The sequence below is a fragment of the Convolutriloba macropyga genome, chromosome 12, assembly GCF_964194025.1.
Source record: "Convolutriloba macropyga chromosome 12, txConMacr16.3, whole genome shotgun sequence".
Classification (NCBI taxonomy): Eukaryota; Metazoa; Xenacoelomorpha; order Acoela; family Convolutidae; genus Convolutriloba; species Convolutriloba macropyga.
In genome coordinates, this window is record NC_134479.1 from 38,778,847 (window position 1) to 38,804,287 (window position 25,441).

At 34.8% G+C, this 25,441-nt stretch overlaps 1 protein-coding gene and 1 long non-coding RNA gene across 3 annotated transcripts in view; both read left to right on the forward strand.

The window, feature by feature from the left end:
* Positions 1-25,441, forward strand: part of LOC142351252 (protein BCCIP homolog) — a 443,863-nt gene that overhangs the window by 300,535 nt on the left and 117,887 nt on the right. The window lies entirely within an intron of this gene.
* On the forward strand, positions 19,511-21,888 carry LOC142350613 (uncharacterized). The gene is made up of 2 exons (XR_012760885.1): positions 19,511-19,791; positions 21,037-21,888. It is a non-coding gene; the product is annotated as an uncharacterized LOC142350613 (long non-coding RNA).

Sequence of the window (25,441 nt, forward strand, 5' to 3'; positions counted from 1 at the left end):
TAACTTTTTCAAGTGAAAACCATCGTACATTTTATCGTACCAACAAATTCATACTCTTTGAGTACAGGAATACAATCACACAATATGTGCAGAATCAATTTTGCGAAGCTCCCACCGGGGTGGAGAGAACGAAAGTAAAATTTCAAAGGAATTGAAGTTTGGAAAACGATCTCCTTTTTTAAAATCGGAATATCCTATCAAAAAAATTAATTCTTTAAAAGCTTTGAATCAGATTGTGTCAGATTTAACTGACTAAAATCGGATTTCGGACCTCCTGGCTCCCCTCCGTGCGACGACCCGCACAGCTGGGTTTTTTGTGTTGCAGTATATACCTGCTTGTGATGAAGGGTCGTTAGATGAGGAGAAGAAGGAGGACTTCTATGAGGAGACCAACAGAGAGGGTGATGATGAAGGAGAGAAGAAAAAGGATTTGGATGTAAATGGAGTGCATTGTTTAAGAACCTTCCAATCAAACGTCGTGGGGGTTGATCTTTTTCAAACAAATTGGGCAATTATGTTTCTCTTGGGCGCAGGGATTACACTCAAAATGTCCAAGATCCTCGTGAAATTTTATGTGCGGATGAGTGGAGGAGGTGACACAGTTCTTTATTTGGTTGCAGCAAAAACATCGGTAATAAAAACTAAGGGATAGTGTATAAATGTGGCGGAGGCAAAGGGGCAAATTGGTTGAGAAGAGTGTCGGAAAAGGTTAATTCTGCAGTCGGTGCAAACTAAATGGGGGGTTGGTCTCCGTCGGAAGGGTGCAATTTTTTCCAACAGCAAGTAATTCTTAAACAATTGGGACATTCATCACCATTTTCGACAATAGGGGGCGTGATGAGTTCTGGAGGGAAAAACTATTCTGAAGGATAAACAATATCCCATTTTCAAAATCACTAGTTGGATAATCAGTGTCGTTATTGAAGTTGGTTGGGGGGTTTTAGTTGACCTACTTTTAACTTTAACGACTTTTCGATTTTTAAAAAGAAATTCCAATGGGGTGAAAGGGGAGTTAGGGTTTTCGTTAAACTTTGTTGGGTCTCAATGTTTATATGATAAATTTCTAAAGAAGGGGAGGTATAGTTATCATTTGTTGTACAGGAACGTTTAATGTCAGCTATTCTGACTAAATGCTGACTAATTTAACTTATTGGTTTCTGTGGAGATACTTCTAACACATTCGGATTGGTTTTCGAGCAGATAAAAGAACTAATTCCAGTAAGCTGAAGTGGGTTATACTGAGAGGGTTGATTGTTTCTGGCTTTTGACGTTCTTAAGATTTACTAATATGAAAACTTGAAGGGAAGGTTCAGTTTTGAAGGTTTTCACTAAACTACAAATTTCAACTAACTCTTGATTTAAAAGGAAAAAAATGATTTAAAATAAGGTAATAGGGTACCTAATTGTTAATTCGGCGTTAGAAAAAAAGGATGAGAATAGGGCTATTTCAAGTATCTGGGGTGACTAATTTTTAAAGTTAAATAGTGATTTAAAATGCTATGGGGTGTCCAATGTAAATTATGAAGGAGTTTTGGGTGGTGGATAATCCAAAGATAATATATTTTGTGTTGTTCAATTTAGGGGTAAGGTATCTGTTCTGTATGTTTTTCATAACCAGTTGGAAATATCATTGGGGATCTGATCTAAATTTTGCTCTGAAAGCATCAAAAAAACTTTCCAATAGGGGGAAAAAGCTGGTATTGTTATCGAACCTTTGTCCCAAGAGTCAACAAAATCAAACAAAACTTCTAAGGTGGGGGTTACTTGATAGGGAAAATGGATAGTAGAAGATCGACTAAATTGATAAGGTCTTACTAAATTGCCTTCGTAGTAAAAGTACATTCCGAAACGTTATTCTCGTGCTGATGGGTCTCGAAGTGTTTGCAATGTACTGTGAATAAGTTTGGTTCTCTGAAATGTTTAAGAAATAAGGCAAAATTAGTTAAAACGTATAAAATAGCAAACAAGATAATCAGTTCCCGCAGGGACTTTTGGAGATCGAGTTGCATAATTTTATGAAAGAAAGTGGTTGTTGCTTCCTAAATCGAGTTGACCATATTCACAATCAAGTAAAATTTCCTTAGGAGTATAAAACATTTCGTGGTCTGAATAAACTAATATGTCTATTAAGTCAGAGAATTTGGGTGCGCTAACTTTTAAATGCACTAAGTTTTCACAAGCAGGTATAAAACAATAATATATGTGTCCAGAAAATTCGTGAAACTTAACAAATAAACCTTTATGGTACTCAGATACGAAAAGATCATTAAAATTTTGCATCTCAGACCATAACGCTGAAACAGTTAGGTTATTTTAATAAAAGTCAATTAAGTGTGATTAATTAAGTATAACAGGACAAATTGGATGACTGAATTATGGGGGAGCAATTGCATTCACTTCTTGCTCAGTAGGAACTTTAGGGTAAAGATGTGGTATTTTTGGCATAGGAGGTGTTGCTACTTCAGGGGCATTGAATGATGACAATTCTATTTGACTGTTGTCCTTTTAGATGTTATTATCTGGTGTATTCTTGAGGTATCGACTTTGATTTGGTTCATTGTTTGTATTGTTATCAGAGATTTCATCATCCTTAGGTGTTTGATAAATTGATATAACAATGGAAAGTAGAAACAAATTGTACGAGGCTCCTAGTAATGTTTTCCAGAAACCAATAGTGTTTTTCGACAGTTTTTGTATCTCGAAAGCTCTTAAAATAAAAATTACAACATCGATCAAAAACTTGATTAACATGAAAAACGCTAACAAAATTCCGGCTCTTTCTAAGTAATAGCCAATTTCTCCAAAAGTACTCCTAAAGTGATCAAGGAGAAAAGATGGTGATAACATTGAATCTAAATATAGTCGAATATTGAGACCTGCGGCGCGATAGATATTGCGTTGACTATTGCCGAGGTGTGCGTTTTGAAGCACGGTTCGAGAAATCTTTTTCAAAACTGAATTAGATGCAGATTTAAGCAAAATTGTTCTCCAAAAATCTTTCAACTGGTTTACAGTGTAAATACCTGCACGACGAGAATCATAATTGGGGATTTTTTGAATATAACCAACTTGTTGTGTAGCAAAAACAGCGGGCGGTTTAAAAGGAACTGGCGCCGGCATCAACTGATACCAAGAATTATTATTATCTAAATCAAGTTGAAACAAATTTTTGAAAGTATCTGTACAGTCTATTTCATTTGCAAATGGAAATGTTTGGCGCGTAATAGGATTAACACACATAGTTTTTCCGTCATAAAAGATCGGAATACGGCCGTAACAGCAATCAAGTACTTTAAGCGGTGAAATTTTCTTTGGACACGGATATAGAAAACCTATTACACCTTCAATTTCTAAGAACATTGAACGATTTCCGGTTAACATGTGACCATCTATTGTTTTCGTAAGACAATGCATTGATCATTTGGATTTGAGTGCGTCTGAGCTCGCACATATTTTGTAAAATAAGGAAGTCAGAATGTTCCAAATCGCGATAGACCATAAACTTCATGAAATTATTTTTCATACGCATATGAGCATCATAATCGGTAGTATCTTTTCCAACGTTTTCAAAAATTTGTCTATGATTTCCAAAATGTTGGCTACCAACTAGCTGGTTTATAGCTGTCTCGTAAAAACCGTTCACCTTTATTTTGTTGTCGGTGCCGACCTGCGTTTTGTAATAATCAACAATATTTTTTAAATTTACGGTTTTTCCCGTATTCATATCAAATCCGCCTATAAAAGAAACAAATAAATCATCAAAGTTTGTAATCAACAAAGGATTAGGCTTTCCACAAATATAATTTCTTTCATTATTTATCCTCAGTTTTATGTCTCGCGTGTGGTCTATTTTCATGTTGTTTTGCAAACAATAAACGTCATTTTGCATGTCTTGCGTGCTTATGATATAGTATTGTGGTGGATCTGGATCGTTTGTGAATTTTATCATTTTTGCGACTTGAGTGAAAAGTTTTGTAACAATGCATTTTTCTGGCACATCCCATCAGTAAGCGAGGGGGTCTAGTGATGTTGTTTCACAACCTCCTTCCTTAACTTCGCATGGAAGTTTTAATCCTAACGGGGTAAAAACTGATTTTGTTTCCTGATCAACTTCGAGTTCAACTCTTTGTATTTGTGTTTCAAAGGAATAAAGTTTTACTTCTCCTGACGGAGTGCAATCTGTGTTATCTTCTAAGTGGTCGTCTTCATTCAGACCACCGTGTGTGTATTGATTTTTAAAACTTCATTTGAAATGTCTAACTTATAAGTTCTATCGTACTCTGTTATTGCAATTTGTCCTGTTTTGTTTGCAAGTCTGCATTCTTCTGGTGTTACTATGACGTCAATTGTAAGAGAAATTTTGTCGTATGCTAAAGAAGAGCGCAATAAAAAGCCACAGTGCCACCTTAAGGCTTGCGATTTTACTCGACACATTACTCCTTCTACTTTTGTTCTGTATGATCTTTGATACAGTGTCACCGTTGCGGGTGCAACTTTAATATTTTCTGATTTAATTTTGCACTGAGCTACTTGATCTAAAGCGTACATTTTGCTTTCTTTCATTTTTTAACACTCATAATGAACAACTTTTAATGTAGGGGAAATGTCATCCAACTCATTCCTAAATGAGTGTCTACAGAAAGATAAAACAATAAAGACAAACAAAATAGTTAAAGATATATAAAGGAAAATATTGTTTTTCATAATAACTTTATTTTATTGTGATTGACAGAGTTTTTGGTTTTTTGTAGTGTCAGAAAGCTAAGAGTAAGTCAGGAAGAAGGTAAGAGAAAAGGTCTCGGAAATTAATTTTGCGATGATTTGAACCTTTAAAGTAAAGATATTAAGTAAGATTTAAGTAAATCCCGCTTGATAGCGAGTAGTAAATTTTTTTCAACCGTCCCGAAATTCGACGATTGATTCGAGATGAACGTTGATCATTCGAAGGAGCTGGGTTTGCTTCGGGTGATTTTACACGGGTTTGGGTTCTAACAGGGCTGACTCTAATGTCAGGTGGATCCGCAAAACGAATACGTGTTTCGGGATATGGGTTTTAACTTCTAGTTCTACTACGACTACGGTTATCAGGTGTATGTGTGTTGTCTACATAAGTAGTTGAAAAACCTTCCTGAAATCCTGAGTCAGGTTTTGTTATTGTGGTATTGTTATCTTCAAGAGTTTTCTCATGATTATTTTCATTTTCCATATTGTCCGTATTACTTGTAAAATTGTCGACTGGGAAAAATTCAGTTTCAGTGAAAGGTTGTTGAAAGGAAAATTTATCAATCGGTTTATTAAGTTTTTCAATTTGTTTATTCATTAATTTTTCGTAGAATGGTTTGAAGTTTTCATTCCTCAAACCATAATGAACAACTAACTCTGAAATTGCGTTTTTGATTGGAAAGTACTCTATTAGATGGTTTCTTTGAGCAACTTCTTTGACGGTTTTGTTTGAAACAAGTTCTATTTCGTAGTTTACATTTGTCAATTTTTTGTTACTTCATACGGTCCTAATCTTAGTTCATGCAACTTTTTGGATTTTTCGTCCTCGAATGAATGATTTTCCATTAAAACTAGCTGTCCTACGTCTAAAAGCCTACCTAGTTTATGTTTGCTTCTGTTTTGATGTGCTTTGGAGATAACTTCAAGGCTTCTATTGTGTTCAGTTTTGTAAATTTGTTTGAATTGATTTTCAGGAGCAAGCAATGGACTAATTAATTTTGGTTTTAGCAGTTTATCTATCTGATCGTTCTTGTTATTTTGTTCTGAATGTTTGTGCATTGGTGAATCTTTGCAAAATTCTGAATTACAAGTTAAGTCGAAGACCTTAATAATCCTAATTTCGAAGAAAGCGGAATTTGGGGCTTTTGGCCAAAAACAATTTCGTAGGGTTTTAATCCTGTACTAGTGTTTGTTGTTGTGTTATGAGCAAACGCGAACTTTGGTGCTAAGTCACTCCAATTACGATTGGCTTGTTCAAAAAAGATTCGGAAATGTGTGCCAAGGTATTTTTTTAGATGTCAACTTTTCCGTTGGTCCAGGGAGAATATGCTGTTCTAAGAGCATGCGTAATTCCAAGTTCATGAGTCCAATTTGTGAACTCCTCGTTCATAAAGGCTGATCCTTTATCATACTCAAGTTTTTGTGGGATACCAAAAGTAAGAAAACATTTCTCAAGTGCTGATATTGTTTCACTTGCTGATGAAGATGAAACTGGGTAAAATTGGATGTAACGAGAAAAGGAATCAATTACTACTAAGCAATGTTTATCTCCGTTCGAGGGTGGATTTATTGGACCTTTGTGATCTATATGTACCGTGTGGAAGGGGAAGGGTACAGTTTTTGTCCATTTTTCAAGTGGTGCTTCGTTTAAGTCTTTGTGTTTTTGTTTATTTTTTTGACAGTTGGCTATTCTAAATAATTGGCTATTAAGTGAGAAACCCATTTGTACAAATATGGCCAATAGAAAGAACTTTTTATGCTTGACAATGTTTTATCTTTTCCAGAGTGTCCAGAAAGTGAATCTTGGTGAGCTAATTCAAAAATGTTTAAGAAGAGGGATAATGGTGCGCATATTTTGATGTTTTGAAAAATTGGATCTTCAGTTGGTTGTTTAATACATAAAAGGTCTCCAATTAAGCAAAGATTTTCGAAATTATTCAAGTAAGCTTTCATGGCTTTTGATTGTCGAAACTTTAAGTTTTTCTCATCTTTGTTTCCTGATTCAAAAAGTTGTCTGACAGTTTGGATAACTGGGTCTTTGAGTAGTTCCTGGCTGATTGCTGTTATGTTCAAGTCAATATCTTTAGCAAAACTAGATAATTTCTCAATGAGTTCCTTTCCATCTGAAATTTTGTATTTTTCACAAATTGGCTTTGCTAGTCGAACACTTGCTATTCTATCAAAACCTGCTTTGCTTGATTCAACCTCTTGCTCAAGACTCATGTCATCTATTTCTAAATCTGACAATTCAAAAGAATTTAGCAAAGTCGTCTTCTGTTGTAGAAATTTTTCTTCAAATTGCTCTTTTTCTTTTCCAATTTATCATCAAATTCTAAAGACAAATCGGGGTAGTAGTTTTCACTGTCGTCTTGTTCGCCTAAAATTGGCTCTTTTAGTGGGAATTTGTCACGATAGTGGTTTATCGCATTTCCTTTCAAGAAAGATTCTGAGAAGTCCAAACTTGAACAAATTCGATCACTGGGTTTATAGTTTGTCTGAAAAAAATGTTGTTTTTCAAAATTCAACTATTTAACACCTTGAAAAGTTGGTTTTACAATGGGATAGCAATCGTTTTTCTGTCCCTTTTCATTGTCATGCAACACGAAGTATTTTTCTTCGTAGCCTGACTCGTCGTAAAATTTAATGTCTTTCGGAATTTTTTTGTGTTTCAGTTGACACTTGTCTAAGTCTTTTATTGAGACGTTTCCACTTAGAATGTCTGTAAAGGCTAGGTTTTTGCCTTCTGTCCAGATTATTTTTAAAGTTTTGGAATTGTGAAATGACAAATTGATAGCGGAAAAATCGATTAGATAATTTTCCTCTACGTCCCCAAAGATACAGTAGGGGATTGTGGTCTGTGTAGAGATACACTGGATGTGGAGACCCTATTGTGTAATGCTCATTCGTTTGTGGAGCAAAAATTACACCACAAAGTTCTCTAGCTGTTGTACTCATTTTTTACTCATCTTTTGTGTAAACTCGAGAATTAAATGAAATTATTCGTTTTTCGGTAGGAAATTTTTGGACAAAGATTGAACCAACACCAATTGATGATTCATCTACATGAACATGGAAGGGGTATCTTGAGTAAGGAAATGCTAAGACTGTATCTTCACTTATACGATCCTTGATTTCTCTGAACAACTTTTCGTGTTCATCTGTCCATGGAAACGTGGTTTCAGTTTTTATGAGATCGTAAAATGGCTTCCTGTCTACATGCAGATTTTTTATGTACATGCAGTGAACTCCTAAACAACCTAGGACTCACAATACATCTCGCATATTCTCAGGTGTCCTTAAGGCTTTCAGATCTTCAACCCTTTTCTTTACTGGTTGAATTCCGTCTTTCCCTACTACATGTCCTAAGAATGTTATTTTGCGCAACAAGAATTTTGTTTTCTCAGGCTGAGTTTTCAGTCCTGCTTTGCGTAACAAGAGGTGGTGCTTTTTTATTATTGAGTACATCTCTTCAGCTGTCTGAGCTTGCATGATTGTGTCGTCCATATAAGTTACGTCTTGTCTAGATTTTATTAAAAGTGCAAAGTGGATTGTCATTATCCTGCTGAAAAAAATTGGTAGTCCGCAAAGTCCGTAAAAACCACATTGAAACGTGTATTGTTTTGAATCTATTACGAAACTTGTCAGTTGTTGTGTTTCCTCAGTTAGAGGGACTTGATTATATGCAGAGCACAAATCACTTGTGGTGAAGTAGTTTCCGTTTAATCTAGTCAATAAAGAACCTATTGGCTCTAAAGGCCATGAGTTTTTACTTAGGTCTGTTATTGAATTTAGATATCTAGCGTCTATTACTAGTTTCATTATGTTTCCTTTAGAAAGGATGATAACTGGATTAATATATGACGATCCCATTTCGGTGTCGCCTCCCATTACTCGAAATATTCTAGCTTTACAGAGCTGTTCTAGCAGAATTGTAAGTTTTTCCTGATGGTGCAATGGTACTCGTCATAGTCTTTGCTTAGTCAAGGTTGAATTTGGTAGATGTTTTACGTAACATTTTTGCTTTATTTTGCACAACGTCATACTTGTGTTGAGAGTAGACGTCCTTGTCTCTGGCAAGAAGTTTCATTCAATCTAGTAATTGTGCATCATTAATGTCAGATTGACCGCAGTCAAATTTTTTGAGAAACTCACGGTCTGATTTACTAAACATTTCCAGTTTTTCTAGTGTTATTTGTTATGGTCGAATTTCATCTTCTATTGTTGCTTTTGGTTTTAAGTCTTTTAGATCCTGACTAAATGCCGTTTCTAACTCATGGTGGTCTGCAAATTCTTTTCCTGAATCTTTTTCTGAGCTTTTTTCAATTTTCGTCGAATATCTGTTTTGTCTAATTTCGGATTTTCAAAAGTATGAATTGGGTTTTCAACTTCTTCAGTCACATGAAAGATGTGATTGAAATCTGTTTTAATTTCTGTTAAGACATCTAAGAACGCAACATTATCAATCAATGGGTATTTTTGTGTTTTTTGACAAATTTTTTCCAAAGTGTATCCTATTGAACCTTTATCTATTGTTACTTTACGGTCACCAGGGTTATTAAGCGTCATTGTCTACTCTTTTTCTTTTGTTACACAATACACATTGTATGTGTAGATACCTTTGTCTTGGAGGCGATTGTCAATTATAAATGATGTTACTTGTTTGAAAAATTGGTTTGATGTTGTAATTGTTGTACTTTGCTAGAATTCGGTGCTAGCTCGAAAGGTCTATTTAGAACAACTTTTTCAAATTTACTTACAAAACGATAACTTTTTGTTTGATATTTTGAAAGCGTTATTGAGATGTTTGGATAAATTTTTAAGTTCATTTTTGGAGTTCTGATCCCGATTGATTTTGTTGCAAACTTCAAAAAGTCCATTCCAAGGATGTTTAATTCGCAACCGTTTTTCTCTGAAACCCATGTTTTGAGATCTGTGTAATATTCGCCTTCAATGTCAAATGAGATGGGAACATGAATGTAGCCTAACAATTTTAATCGTTCGCCGTTGACTGCAATTGTTTTCTGTTTAAACTCAATTAGTTTAACATCAATCAGTGACTTAAGTTCCTGTAGAAAATCAATGTTTATTAAAGAACATGTTGCTCCTGTGTCGACTAGGAACTGCGTTTCGAAACCGTTATGTTTATTACTGTCTCCGACGGGGTGAATGTACAAGTTCATAAAAATGTTTGTCTTTTTTTGTACGGAGACTTGTCTAGTTTAAATTAATTTCATCTTGTTGATTGTCCACAAAGAATCCATTAACTTTATTTTCTCTGAATTGAACTCTGTACTGTTATCTCTAGAATTCTGATTAGAACTGTTACTTCTTCTTTAATCCTGTCTTGGACTGTTTGACTCACGATACCTTGTCCGGGAATCGTTTCGATCATATTGTAATTCCCTTGAATAGTTCCTATAGTCCTGGGGTCTACGATCGTTGGATCTGCTACTGTAGCGTCGATCTCGATTCTCAAAACTTTATGAGCGATTTCTGAAGTTATTATTCTCAGATCTAGGATAAGGAGAGTATTGTCTGCGGTTGTCTTGGTTGTAGTAACTGTTTCTTGGTCTATAGTCCTGTCTGTATCTGTTCTGATTTCTATCATAACTATCTTCTCTTGGACGACGTCCTCTAAAGCTTTTTTAGTTATCTCTGAACTTATCTGTTTGCTGTGGTTGCTGTCTTTTTTGTTTTTTAAGGTCCTTGTTTGCATAGCAAAATGCTATTGTGTGAGCTGACTTTCTGCAAAATTTACAAAATCGTGTATGATTTGGTTGGTTTCTAGGCTCATTTGGGTTGTAGGCTGCGCTAATTCTGTTATTTTTCATTAAACTTGCTAACTCTTGGAGCTGGTCTTTTATACCATCTATCTCCATTTTGTTGTCTATGCTGCTAGATGCTGTGCCTGTAAAATTACTACTTACTGCAAAACTTAAGTCTTTAGTGCTCACTTGATTTTTAAGTTGTTCCCATGTTGCATGAGGTGTTTCTATCAGAAATTGATGAGCTTCTGTTTAAGTGCTGGAAGAGTTAGTCCTCTTACGAAAACTTCCATTTACTTAGAATGCCTTTGAGCGTCTGTGAATGGGTGTGGCCATCCTTTTTCCACTGCTTTTGTTAGTCTGTGTACATAAATTTTTATTAATTTATCTGGCTGTCTACGAATGGTTTCTACCTCAATTCGTTTTCTGTACTTGTCTTTCTCGTCTGTGAATCTATTTAAGAAATCTGTCCTAACATCATCCCATAGTTCCGCTGGTGTACGTGCGTCATGTTCATTTTGTGCATCTCCAGCTCCTGGTCTAAGTCTTAACGAAAACTCTATTTTTCTCTCTATCAGACTTAGAAAATCTGCTACGTCCTCGCTTGGGTCTAAGCCTTTGATTTTTTCAAGAGAAAAGTCTGGGTATGCTACAATATTTGCCATTTTTGTTTTAAGGTTTTTGTTGAATGATTACTAAGTTTTTATATGAAAAAGATAAGATAAATGAAAAGAAACAAAACAAAATTCTAATCAAAAGAAAAGGGTCAGAACTTTTTATAAAAATTTAAAAAATATTTAGACAATTTGCTTAAACAAATGGTCCGATTTCAAAAACACTATTTGGAGTACGAAGTGCTTCTAAAATTTGGTTCACTTTGGGTTGTTTTTTGCATGTGTTATGTAGCAAGCTAGTCCTGGAACGTTATCAAAATTAATGAAAAAGTACATATATTGCTTTTTCTTATCTACTTTATAACTAGTAACTTTGCCTGTATTATGACCAGGTGTGATAGTAATATTCAAGAAGGTAGCGTCAATACTCATTGAACTCAACTTTTGTTTTAATAAAGGTTTAGTTTTGGACAGTATCAGTTAAAAAATTAAGTACAAATTTAGTTATCTGGAGTTCAATATAACTATTGCGCGTGTGCAAAGCTTTCAATGTTTTGTAAAAATCAGGATTACAACTTGCATATATCATAAAACAGTGTAGGCGCCGATGTGTTAATAAACTTGTAATAAATAATCAGAGATTGTTTTTCGTTATTTAATGTGTACTTTTTAACTTTTGCAACTTTATCGTCGTACAAAATGGTTACATTTAGGTGCTATGTACTAATATCCATAAGCTAAGTTGTAAGACAATAAATGGAGAAACGAATTTTTGTTTTGTTTTCAACTGTGTTTTATACAAAAAATATTTGAGATTAATTAATTATATACATTTATTCATTCGTTGAAAGCAATCATTTTTGGTTAGTTGATATTCCAGCCAGAAAATTTTTCCTGAGTGACAGAACTTTGGTTTTTGGTTGTTTTCAGAGTAGGCTGTTAAAATTGGCCGATATACTCTGACTCGATAGGAAATAATTTGTTTTTTGCTATCAGATTTCCTGATTAAGAAACAATTAACTTTTTCTTCTATTAGGATTATTTCCTTAATAAAGTTAGGTAATGTGGGTGAAAAAATGGAAACTTCTTCAAATATATAGAGCTTATTATACGGCAAGTGTACTAATTGCAAGTTTTGGCTGCTTTCGCTCATTTATTGGAAGCTTGTGGTTGGGTGTACATACATTGTAAATCGATGATTGAGCGAGGTTTATTAAGTCTATTGAACAAAAAATCTAGGGAGGTACTTTCAATTTTAAATATGGTTACCTGTCCGACAGTTTACCTGTTCCTTTAATACGGCAGACTATTGTCACGTATGATTGTTCAACGTCGATGACGTATTTGAGCACTCGACAGTCTGGTGAATTATCCTTGATACTTATTTGTTTGTCTCCTATTAGATATTCCATACACTTTTTGCAAAATCTTTGAGCTTTTAATCTGTTGAAGTGAATTTGTATGCAAATTTATACGTAACCTAACAAAAACAATCTAATATATGGCTCCGAAAAACGAAAGAGAAACTTAAATATCACAAAAAAAACAGTGAAGGGAACGTTTACTTAGGAATGTTGCACGAAAAGATTGTGATATTTCTGTTAAGTTTGCCGTTTTGGTGGTTAATTGTGTATAAAACACTATATTTCTATTAGTATATAAAATTATAACAGGCACCGAAAAGCTTTTATTGGCCATTTTTGTCAGTGTGTTCGAATATTTACTCATACTTCAGGATTACCGGCGAATTTCAGGAAATTATTTGTAAGTTTGAGACCAATTTTGAGATTTGTACCGCTAATTTGTTTCCAAAATGAGATATTTTTCAGCTTTTGTGGTTCAATTTTGGTAATTTTTTACAAATTTTGGGCAATTTTTGGTTTATCTGGGTCAATTTTGGGTCACTTTTAGGCAAAACGTGACAGTTTTGGGTCAAATTTGATCAATTACCAGATCAATTTAGGCGAAATTTTGAAAAATTTTTGCAAATTTCGACAATCTTTTACCAAAAGCGTGTTTTTTAATGAAACAGGGCAAAATCGGCTAAATTTGACCTTTTTTTTACAATTTCGGGCTAATATGTCAATAATTTGGGTCTAATCTAATAGTTTTGGGTTGAAATTGTTTCGACTTTCTGTTTAAAAGCAAAAATTGTGGTTAAAAACTACTAAATATAGTCAATTACTGGATAGTTTTAGGCAAATTTTGGATTAAAACCGATAAATTTGCATCAATTTTGGATGAAAACTGAAAAATATTTATCAAAAATGGGCAAATTTAGGACCAAAGGGTATAAAATCGGGCAATTTTCAGGGAAAAATTGAAAACATTTGGTCTAAATAAGTGAATTTTAGGACTATATGAGCTTAAATTGAAAACTTTAAAGAATAATTTGGGCTTATTTTGTTGAACTTTAGTTAGATTTGGCACTAAATTTCAATTATTTACTCAAAACTGGGTTGAATTTAGGCAAAAACTCACAATTTCTACACCAAAGGGGCTAAATTCGTCAAAAATCTGATAAAATTTGAAAGTTGCCACTTTATTCTGGACAATTCTAATAAAAAATTGTGTATAATTGGCTGATTTTTGGACAAATTCTCACTAATTATTGCTAATTTAGTCAAAAAATAGACAAAATTGGGCTAAAAACCTGACAAAAAACAACTTTGTTTAACTCAAAACCGCAAAATGTTAGAAATTCATGGGCTAAATTGAGGCGTTATAGTGACTGCTGGGGCGTTTGGTTAACAATACAACGTTATTTGTAGCTATCAGAGTGAGTTATTAACTTTTAGAGACACTAATAGATACACTTTGCATGTATAATGAAGCAGAACAACGTTAAACTAGACTTATTTGCATGTGGGTCAATTTGTTTTTGCAGTACTATGGCTTTGGAGGATGATAAGTTCGATAATTTAGATGATAAATCAAAAGTTAATATGTTTAAGACACGCTAAAGTTTAGTTACGGACAATATATTAGAGCTAGATTAATGATTATGGGTGTAAGATTTCGTATATAGGACTAGGGGGGATAGTACAGTTCTTTATGCTGACAGTATTAAAAATTTGGTTAAGTTAAACACAATTATTTAGTCTAAAAGAAACATTGATGTGACCGGTCTTGTCTAATTTTGTGCGGGGTGGCAATCAAAAGACGTCTTTTTATAATACACAACTATGTACTCACTTGTGCGCTTAAAAACCCAACCTACAGTGTCAAAATTTGGGTCTGAGAAGCAAAGAACCGGTGCGAAGAAAGTTACTAAATCAGTGGACTGTTCTTTTTTGGGGAGAACCCGTCTCTTTTGATCGGTCGTAATTGAGAAGTTCAGAGTCTTAGAACATCTCACACAGGTACTGGGATAGCGCGGTATGTGGCCCTATCACAGAACCTGCGTGACCTCTGGGTTTTTGGTTTGGAAAACTAGCCACAAAAAGTCCACCAGGTCCCTAAATGTGTGAGCAACCGACGTTCTTTACTCCTTGTCGCACCAGTTTTTTACTCTGATGTGGTAGGGATTTTATTCGCTTGATCTGAATTACCACACTAGAGCTAAGTCAATATTATTATTATAGCGACCTCAACTAAGTGCTAGAATAAGTCTCACTATATGCTCACAATGTTCTTTGCTAATTTCCAAATCTATGTGTTATTTGCGAGAAATAAAATTGATTAGATATAAAGATTAATTAATGAACAGATAGAAAAGATAGAGCACAATTGGGGGGTAATTCCTACTTGAAAATATGGTGGGGTATCTAATCGTAATCAAGAAATTAGATCCATCTTACTGCTGGATGTGAATATTACTCTAAGTCTATTTTGCTAGAAAATCGGCAGATTTACAATCGCTGCTGTTGTCGCCGCTTAGCAGAGGAGTTGATGTTTCGCTCTTAGAGCAAAGAGAGGAAGAGAGAGAGAGAGAGAGAGAGAGAGAGAAAGAGAGAATTTTTCAGTGGAAAATGAAGCGGCTTAAGTTTGCGCTGTTTGAGTTTAGACCTGATTTCCTTGAGCAGCAAACTCTAGGCTCGTGCGTGTTTATAATTCAGTCAACACGACTAAAAAATCACAAGACCTATGACTAGCTCCTAATCAATTCCTAGGTCATTCGTGGAGCCGACTATTTTTCGTCTTTAGTCATATACTCGTTTCAGACTTGCTGCTGTGAAGAGCTGCCTGGATAGCTTCAGTATCCTTCATTTATTACGCTTATCAATAGTGGCAGTGAATCAACCGGCATAGCTTGCTCTATAGTGTATTAAATTATACACAGCATAATTTGGCTATGAATAATGTTTTCATTCACTCAACGCATTTCACGCAGCAAAGCTCTCTCTTAATATTCCGTCAGTTTAGACTAAGTCTAAAGTGTTCACAAAGTCGACGGTTAAATAATTATACTCTCTGTAGTATCGGTAATTGCGGCGGCAATTATCCAATTAGCAATACTAAAAAATTGACCGACGATTATGAAAAAGCACACATGAACTCTTGAAAACAACTCGGACACAATAGTGAGCAGATTTATAAAGACAAAAGAATTCAATTAAGTGACTTACCACCCAAGAAAGTCACATCAAATTTACTCAAACTATTGGATTATCAAACAAAGGTCCATCCAATATATTCAATTCACATCCATTACCTCCAATAACGTCTTTCAACTAACATAAACACAAACCAAGAAGGTAAAACAGTTCGCAAATGACACAAGTATTGTCTACTGTAGAAAGGCAATAGTTTAAATGGAAAAGTACATGACATCTACAGAAAACAAAAGAATATGCTGACATAAACAAACTTACCTTGTGTATAGAGAAAACCAAACTTTTTTTCACGCAAATGTTGCTATTTGGGATCTTTAGGATCAAATCGATAACAGATGATACAGAAAGTACGATGCGCAAGTGAGCATCTCAACGAGATGCGAAAGTTACACACGCAAGGTCTAGCTTACTACATAACAGATGAGACAGTTACATAATTTATGATGCTATCTATCACTTACACAGAGTTGCTCCTGCATCAGAGAATCAAAAACTAGTTCTTTTCTAGACAACACTTAATTAATAGTGTCAGTAAAAAGAAAATCACAAACCTAAGAAACTCGACTCCTTTGTGAGAAAAGCTTCTAATGTGACTAGTTGATTTCTTTTTGATAAAAGCCACTCTGATACACTAAGATCAAATTATTGCACGACTGACCACGTGCATCCAACCCTTTATAAAATTTCACTGTTTCTGAAGAAAACCCTTAGAGTTTAAAATCGCAATATTGGACCTTAGTTCCTAACCTTTTGTCCAAGATTTGCCGTATGTGTTCGTTTTTTTTTTTGCACTTATTTACTGTTTCAAGTCCTCAAGTCGATAGCGATTATCCGACGATTAACACTGAGACTCAAATACGAGACCGAAATGTGAAAAAATTGCCGAGACCCTAATGCAATTCTGTAAAACTAACTCAAGATCTCCAGGGTGAAAGATCTCCCTAACGATGTTCTTGCCATTCACTCAGAACTTATCCACTAACCACTAAACTTAATCTCGAATACCTGCCCAACAAATTCAGAATGAGAAAAGAGACATAAAGAGAAAATTAAAACATAAAAAGACCAAAGAAGACTTTCAATAACTGCATAATCCGAACAAAATTGATTCCCGGGTAGATTCAAACACTACTTTGTTCCCTTTTCTACAATAACCAATCATTAACAAGTATTTTCTGTCAACAACTTTATAACTTTTAAAACTGTAGTCCCTTAGTCTTCCAAAGATGTACTACTAAGTGCACCTATCTGACACTCTTATATCTTCAGCGACGATATAGGAAACCCAATAACAATAAAACGGACCAGATATGGAAACTTACCAACCATAAAACGAACACATGTGGACACTTATAAACCATACCCGGGTCGAGATTTTCGGTGAATTTTTGAAAGAAATGCGGTAAATGCGGTGAATGCGGTGAAAAAAAATAATTCACCGCATTTCATCGCATTTCTTACAAAAATTCACTGCATTTTCTTTCTAAACTTTACTCAATTTGATTTAAATTTAAAAGAAATATCAAAGAATAACGTGACAGTTGGCGCAGTGGAATAAGCAAATGAAGGCATTGAGGAGGTCAGCGATTCGAACCCGTGTAGGGAGAGTACTTTTTTGTAAAAATACTGAGAAGGCGGTGAAAAAAAATAATTCACCGCGATTCACCGCATTCACCGCAAAAAGATGTAAGAAATACGCGGTGAAAATTGACCGCCAAACCTCGACCCTGGTGAAACAAATCATATATGGCAGGGCACACTCTTTCATTCACGTATTGACATGGGAACAAAAAAGTGCTCTCCTTGGAAAATTTTTTACCCATAAAACGGACCATATATGGAAACTTAGTCACCTTAGCAAGATCGTGAAACGAAATTTTGTATGGACTTTTATGGAACATATATGGTCAATTAGTGGTAGTAAGTATTTGAGTTCAATGCGGGCTCCTCTGCCCCCCCCCCTTAATACGTTTTGAATTGATTAGGAAAATTTGAATCGGTAAAGTTATTATGGAATAGACGGGGGGTTTTAATTTTTATATCTGGAGTTATAACAAAAAAAGTCTTTGACTTTCACGTTCAATTAATTCTGAACTCGCTTTCTCGAAAAATCAATCAAGAAGCAAACTGCGTAAAACAAAGTCAATTTTGAAAGTAATCGTGATTTTGAAATTTATCACACACATGAGCGATTTTGAAGCGCTTGAACCGTTTCGTAGTGAAAAATATATTAAATTTTTAAATTTATTGATTTTGTTCACAGTTTTTCATTCGTTTTTCGAGTTCTTCTGATTTAATACTCATACTGCCGATTGTACACTTAACATTCAATTGCTTAGATTGTGAATTAAGAAAAAAAAACAAAATTGCATTGATTTTCGTAAACATTTGTTATACAACAACACATCAGATTAGAAGGAAGGAAGATGTAACTCAGAAAAGATGATAGGTAGATAGTGCTCAACCTTAACGAGACACTGTTAGTTCGACTTTTTTTAAAAATGGAATGGTGGATTGTAAAAAATTTCCTTGTCGAAGCAGGTCATCTATGTCTTTTTTAATTTCTTAGTAGTCAAACTAGGAAACTTCAAAGTTACCTTCAAAAGTGCATTAACTGCTGGTTCACTTTAGGCTCATTCGAAAATCAGTCCTTTTTGAGGTTCCTAGTTTAGCTAATTTCTGAGTCTCTATAGCCAGAAAATGCAGTCTTTTAATTCGAAAAACAATTTTAGAGCACCAATTGCATATATAGATTTGTGCTCGTTGTTCCGTTTATCTGGCGGCCAATTTTCTAAATTTTGTACTAGTGTTGCTGAAATTTTTAATCCCCCAGCAGGCAACCTCACATATCATAAGAGTATTTTTATAAGAGTAAATTATAAGGATGAGATAGTTTCCAATTAAATAAAGGTGATAAACTTTTTCAAATCAATTTGCACGCTAAGTTCAAACATGTTCGCAGCTGTGCCATTTTTTTTAAAGAATTTATTCACAACAAAAAGTTCTGTTCATTTTTGTTCAAAACTTTTTTTTGTTGATAACTCACATGTTATTGTCACAAAATCTGCTTTAGGGACGCGTCTCAAGTAAAACGATCGGAGAGCTGATCGTAAGACCAGTCAGATCAAAGAATCGACTAGATGATTGTTTGCGGTTCATGAAAGTTCACTTAAGCCTGCCCAAAAAGTGCTGCAAAGTTCAGGAAGAGTAATCTAAAGTCATCTTTTGAATAGCAGAGACCAAACCTCGGTTTTAAAATCGGTTAATGATGCATTTAGCCGACTAAATTATATTACTGGATTTAGCCAGATTATAATTAAAAGCTGAGAACCACAATTACTTCTACTTTGTTTTGTAGCTACGAATTTTTTAACCGAGTTAAGAATTGATTACCAGCAACTGCGCGGTAATTATCAGTACCTGCACACACACACACACACACACCAAAAGTAAATTAGAATTAAAAGCAAACAAGCGGAATTATACGTACTTTGCTTTGTAATTTAACCAAGCTAAGAACTTATTAACTAAGCTAAGAATTTATTAATAACATCTACGCTGTAATCATCATTACGTGTACACAATAAGTAAAGTAGTTTGAAATTTTCATCAAAAACGGCAAACGAAGTTTTTCTTTTTCAATTAATTAATTAATATGAATCAAACAGCATTTTGTTTTCTCGTGACTTTACTTTCTCGTTATTTTACTCGTGACTCTCGTGAAAAACGTAACTTGCCAATACTATATTGTCTCACTGTGGCCTTCAAAAGGCCAAATATTTTAACCACGCCAAGAACTGATTAACAGCACCTACGCTGTAATTATCAGTACGTGTACCATAGTTAAAGCAGATTAAAACTTGCATCGAAAAAGGCGAACGATTTTTTTCCTATTTGAACTAATTGATAAGAATTAAACAGCTGTTTGTTTTCTCGTGACTTTACTTTCTCGTGATTTTATTCGTGACTACCTTGCCAATTCAAAATTGTCGTACGATGGCATACAAAAAATTCATCACCTGACCACCGTATTAAAACCAGAAAAGAACTCGTTTAAATCATTCTTCAAAAAATCAAAACTTTATTTGCTAACGCGGCCTGTTGTAGCAGAAAGAACTCTTTCGTACTTCATAGGTATTTTCTTGTTTTATAAAATTTACATTGAATATTTTTACAGTACTTTTTTCGTTATTAAAAAATCAAAATGAAAACGCAAAAATTGAATTAATCGGCTCTATAAAGTAATAACAGTCCTTATATAGAACTAAACATTATTGTTCAAAAGGACATACAAGTTTGGATTTCAGTGTCCAACGTTTTCTAATATAAACGCAAGTTGCAACACACAATTTTTTTTGTCAATTTTTTAATGGTCACCTCATGTTTCAAAATTGAGGGCCAAATTTACATGCAGATACATTTTGTACGATTTTGTGTCTGTTAAAATTTTTACATGGAAACTTTAGAGGAAATGCCATCATAATCTTTTGTCCTTTTGCTCAATTTTGTAATTGGAATCCACTTCAAATATTAATAATACATAGTTTCGAAATGGTCCTTTTTACCGGCAAAAATTATGTGTTTTAGTTCTTTTGACCGCGATGGCACCCGATTTCTAACACCAAGTTTTTACGGCCGCTATATCATATCGCCCCTAAACTTTTGACCTCAAAAACCTGTGAATCTTTAATTTTGGTCATTAAACCAAACCCTACGATCTTTTAATGTCACTGTCGGTTGAACGACATACATAAACAATTTAAGTCGGGGCAGAGAGCGGACGCCATAATTGTCATAATTGTTGTACCTGATCCTGTTTCTTATTGTTTATTTGTTTAGAACTCACCACCGGAAAATTTGCCTCAAAATGCTTACAACCCCGGTTTGACCACCATACACCGATCATAGATACCGTATCAAATTCATCTAGAGTGTATGGCTTCTTAGATATCATATGCAAGACCATTCAAAAGATTGGAAGTACTCGGAAACGACGTGCTTTAGGTTGTTAAGGTTCTAGAGGCATAATTGTACTTGAAGACGGACGGAATTAGAACCATATCCATGATGTCTTAGTTTCCATATCCAATATCATAACGGCTTCTTGGATATCATATTCAAGACCATAAAATGTTCCATCGAAAACGTGCTGCTCTGCTTAAACGTAAATCTTGAAAATCATACCAAAGATCATATACGTTCTTAGATAACATATATGTTCTTAGAAACCACATAGCAAAGATGAGCAATGAATTTTGCCTAGACTTGGATGAAACCATATACTGTCTTAGATGTGCTATCTAAGAAGGGTCATCCTGGGACATAATTAGGTTTCCTTGACCAAATCGATATCAACTAAAAATACGTTCCTTTTTTCAGCTGCAGATTCCGAAACGTGAACAAAAATGCTGACGCAACTTGCAATCATTGCCACATGTGTTGTTTTCATCAACGCCTACTATGTATTCGACAGACGTTACAACCCATACATGTTTAACAATAAGCGCGAGGATATTGTCTACAAAATGAACAGTGTTGAAGGAGATTTGTGCGATGGAGATAAAGATTGTGACAGGTACAAGCAACTGTTTTGCAGTTTTGTAATCGATCTATGCCTCTTCGACTCCACTCTCTCGATTCCAGATGGATGTGACCAGGATGCACGCTGTCCCTCGGGCCAGTCTTGTGACCCTGCCACGAAAAAATGCGTGTGAAAAGCCCGAAATCAACAACCAAAAGCTTGACGAGCAAAGACCAGATTATGTACACAATAATTGCAAGGATTCTACAGCAATTTTGAAGAATTGTTTCTTTTCCAATACCCCCTCCACCTCCCCCTCCCCTGATCCCCCTCCATCTCTCTACCCTTTTCGCTTTCCCTTTCCATCCCAATGAACACTTCTCTTTTGATAATCATGAGTCGATAGTTTAAATTAATTTGTGTTTTCACCCGAATGCTCAGAACATTCTAATATTAAACAGGATTTGTTCAAGTGATATATGCGATTAAAGTTTTAAAATAACAATTATATATGTTCATACAGTATGCGTGAATGATTTAAAGTGAACAAACAGTTCTACTCACAATTGTATAAATGAAAAAATTTGGTTAAATTAGTATTTAGTTTATTGTTTTGTACTTTTGTTTAATAAACTTTTTCAATGAATACTAAATAAAATGCCCAATGTTTTGCATATCAAATTTCGTGAAAATAAAACTTTTTAAGTTTGCTTTCTATCAAAAATGGTCCATTTCGTCTTGTATGCTGAGTACAGATGACGAAAATGTTAACGAAATACACAAAATAATTTGATTAAATGGTTATATTCAAAAAAAATAATTTGCTGGAGCAGTGGACGCCCGAGCCGTGATATAAACTTTGTGTCCAGATCTGGCTTCATAATATCTTCTAATACAAATAGTAATCGTTTTGTGCTATAGAAACATTAAAGCTATTCTTTTCATCGTATGATCATCTTGGCAACCATGAGCAAGACCATAGGTATTTATGGTCTTAGATATGATTGCCAAGACATTAAAAAATCAAACTAACTAAATTCGCTCTTGAGGAGGCTTAATGTAGTCAGAAGATGTTAATTTAACTATTTTCAGTATTTTTTTAAAATGTTTTTTGACTTTGACTTTTATGGTCTTACATGGCGCCATAAATGTGTATGGTCTTGGATATGATTCCCAAGACACCATGAAATTCAATTTCTGTTTCAATTGTCTTTATGAGCTTTTCTCCACTCAGAATGCAATGCATGGCTGTTTTAAGAGCTTTTTAAGCAATGTTGTTATCTTTTCATGTTCAGCTATATGGTTGCCAAGTTGACATAAACTCAATATATGACATGGAAATGGCTGCCGAGAAAGGTTTAGGGTGGTCAATCGTTGGATGCGACTGTCATACTAGAGTGTGCCTGTGTCAGTTTTCAAGCACTCTGTACAGTGTTTCTACAGTATATAAGTTATACTGAACTTCCTGTAAATGGTTTCAGCACTTTATTAAGTAAAAAAAATGTCGCTTAAAAAATATCTGCAAGTCTCTCAAATGTTCAAAATCAGTTCCATTCAGTGGGAAAACGGGCACAAAATTGAATTCGTAAATATTTTTTGTTCGCGAAACAAATTTCCGGATGTTTTTGAAAAGGACAATAACAGTACCGAAGTTTACGGTGCGTTTTAACGAACATAAAACTGCATAAAAGAGACATTTTTTACGAACTTGAAAGATTGTAAAAGATAAACGAATAAATTCTTCACGAAAAACGTATAATAACTATAATACAGACAATTTTATCAATCATAAATTTTAAAAAAAGTCATCTTGAAATTAATAATTTAAATAGACAATAATCATAACAATGCTAAAAAGTTAGAGATATTAGTGAAAAACTTTAATAAAAGTAACAAGAGGGCTCCCTTGATATTTCAATGAAAATTGCTCTGAAAGTGCCCTGAAAGTGGCCCCGTTCGCATTTATTTACAAAACAATAAATCTAGTTCTTGCAGCAATGGTTTTTTTTAGTCGGCATATTTTTGTTTCACTGAGACGTCCAGTTACCAATACAGTTCTATCTGTTGTTATGTTCTCGTTTTATGAACCAATTGAACATCCGGCTAATACTAGTTTGGCCACAGAGCTTAACGCGTTTGCAAAATGAAGTTTTAAACGATAGTTATTACCTGCAAAACGGCTCAGCTGCCGATTAAAGTATTCATCCTTGTATGTCTAATACTAGTATCTAAATCTGTATGCCTGGTAAAAAATTAGAAGGAGATAAAATTTTAATTTCGAAAAAAATTGGCCGCAGATGAGATTTTAACAGTAGAGTAGTCATGGTGCCAGACGCCTGAAAAATCACTGAGACGTTAGAAAAGCAGCAAAAAAAAACATTTTTTGACACAATTTCGTCCTGGAAAACAAATTGGATCCTTAAAAATTAATACAATGCTTGATTTTAATGCAGCTACCTGAAGCGCTCCATTTTCCCATGCTGATGTATTTTATGCAGCCAGCTCTGATGCGGAAATTATAAAACTTTGTAGCTCTGATATGGAGATTATAAAAAATTGTACGGTGGCGTACAAGGCCGTAACAGGTTTTCTACTGCACTGTGGCCAAATGATGTAATTAACAACTTATAATGTCTGATTTCAAAAAATCGATAGACACTTATCGATAAAAAATCGATATAACACTTCTCTCAAACATGCCATTTTTTCATTACCTTTTAGTACTGGTTAAAACTTTTCATAACTCTGAATGAACAAAAATTTTAGTACGGCGCCGTATAAGGCCGTATCAGATTTTGTAAGATTTCTAATGTGTTTTTTATTCTTTGAACTGTTGTGAAAATCCGCCCGATGGTTATAAATTTTTCCCTCGTAGCAGTTTGAAATTACAAAACAAAGCCCGGCCCCATGTAAGGCCATGCCAAGTTTTGGAAGTTTTCTTAGGTATTATTTTCTGGATATAAATTTTCTAAGTAACCCAAGCTGTCAGAAAGAATCAGTTCTCTCAGATTCAAGTAACAACCGAACGCACAAGTGCTTTCATAGTGCAAAAATTACCACAAAACTTCGTAAGTAATTGAAGAGGCAAAAACTTACAAAGGGCGATTTTGCTTATAATGTCACTGGTTTTTGTTGATAGGATAAATGGTCGGGCTAGTTTACAAAACGGGCAGTATTGCAGTTAAAGATCTCAACTGATTCATTTGTTGCTGATCATTATGAATCAATGAAGTTCACATCCTCATATTTGACTATAATGTAGCTTTTTATTAATTATTAATCTTGATATGGCCTTAATACGATTTCTCAAAAATTTGATACGGCCGTGTACGGCGCCGTATTAAACTTGACCAAAAACTTTGTACGATTTTTTTCTAAGACATACGGTGCCTCTTGGGCCTTGGCAAATTTTCCAAGGTCGGTCAGTCTGGCTTTCAAGAGACGGTTCATATGAACGGGTCTTATATCCCTAAATACACTTACAGATCAAGGGACTCACTGGGGCGTGCTCAGGTGAATGGTCTCTTAATGCAATATGAAGCCATTTACACATTTGTTCAGTAATTGCAGCTCATCTAACCAGCTCACAGTTTATTAACCTATTATTCTAACCTCGTTTTCAAGTATATTGTCATTCCCTAGTTGACATTCTCGACTCATCATTTCAGTGAGTTCAATTTTCATGCAATTCAAAGAGCAGTCTCGCCATTTCAGTACGGGAATATCATGCAAGTAGGACTTTATTCAGATGCCGGATCTTTTCCGTTTGTGCCTCCCCAGTACGTTATGCGCCCCCCAGTTACAGAGCACGTGCCATTACATATTAAATCATTGTAAAAATATTGCACGTGCGTCTGTCTGGGGGGTGCAAATAATATGCGCCCACTAAGCTGGGGGGGGGGGGGGCACAAACGGAAAAGATCCCAGATGCCTTTATAAAAGTATTCAGTTAAATCCTGCCCGCACTGACTTTTATGGCAACTCAGTGCAGTCCCTCTGTACAGTTGTCCCGATACCTATCGCAAAAGCGATATTGGAAATCTTTGCATGCCAGAATTACTTATGAAAGTTCGACCCCCCCCCCCCCCACCTACTACTACTACATAGGATGGTAACTCAACACAGTGACCCCCATACATCTACATCTCATGCAGTTAAATCAGCCAGTTCCTCATGCAAACAGGATTTCATCCTGAACCCGGGCCGAGGATTGTGCCCAAAAATAACGGAGAAAAGAGTGTAGAGAGTGTAAAATAATATTTT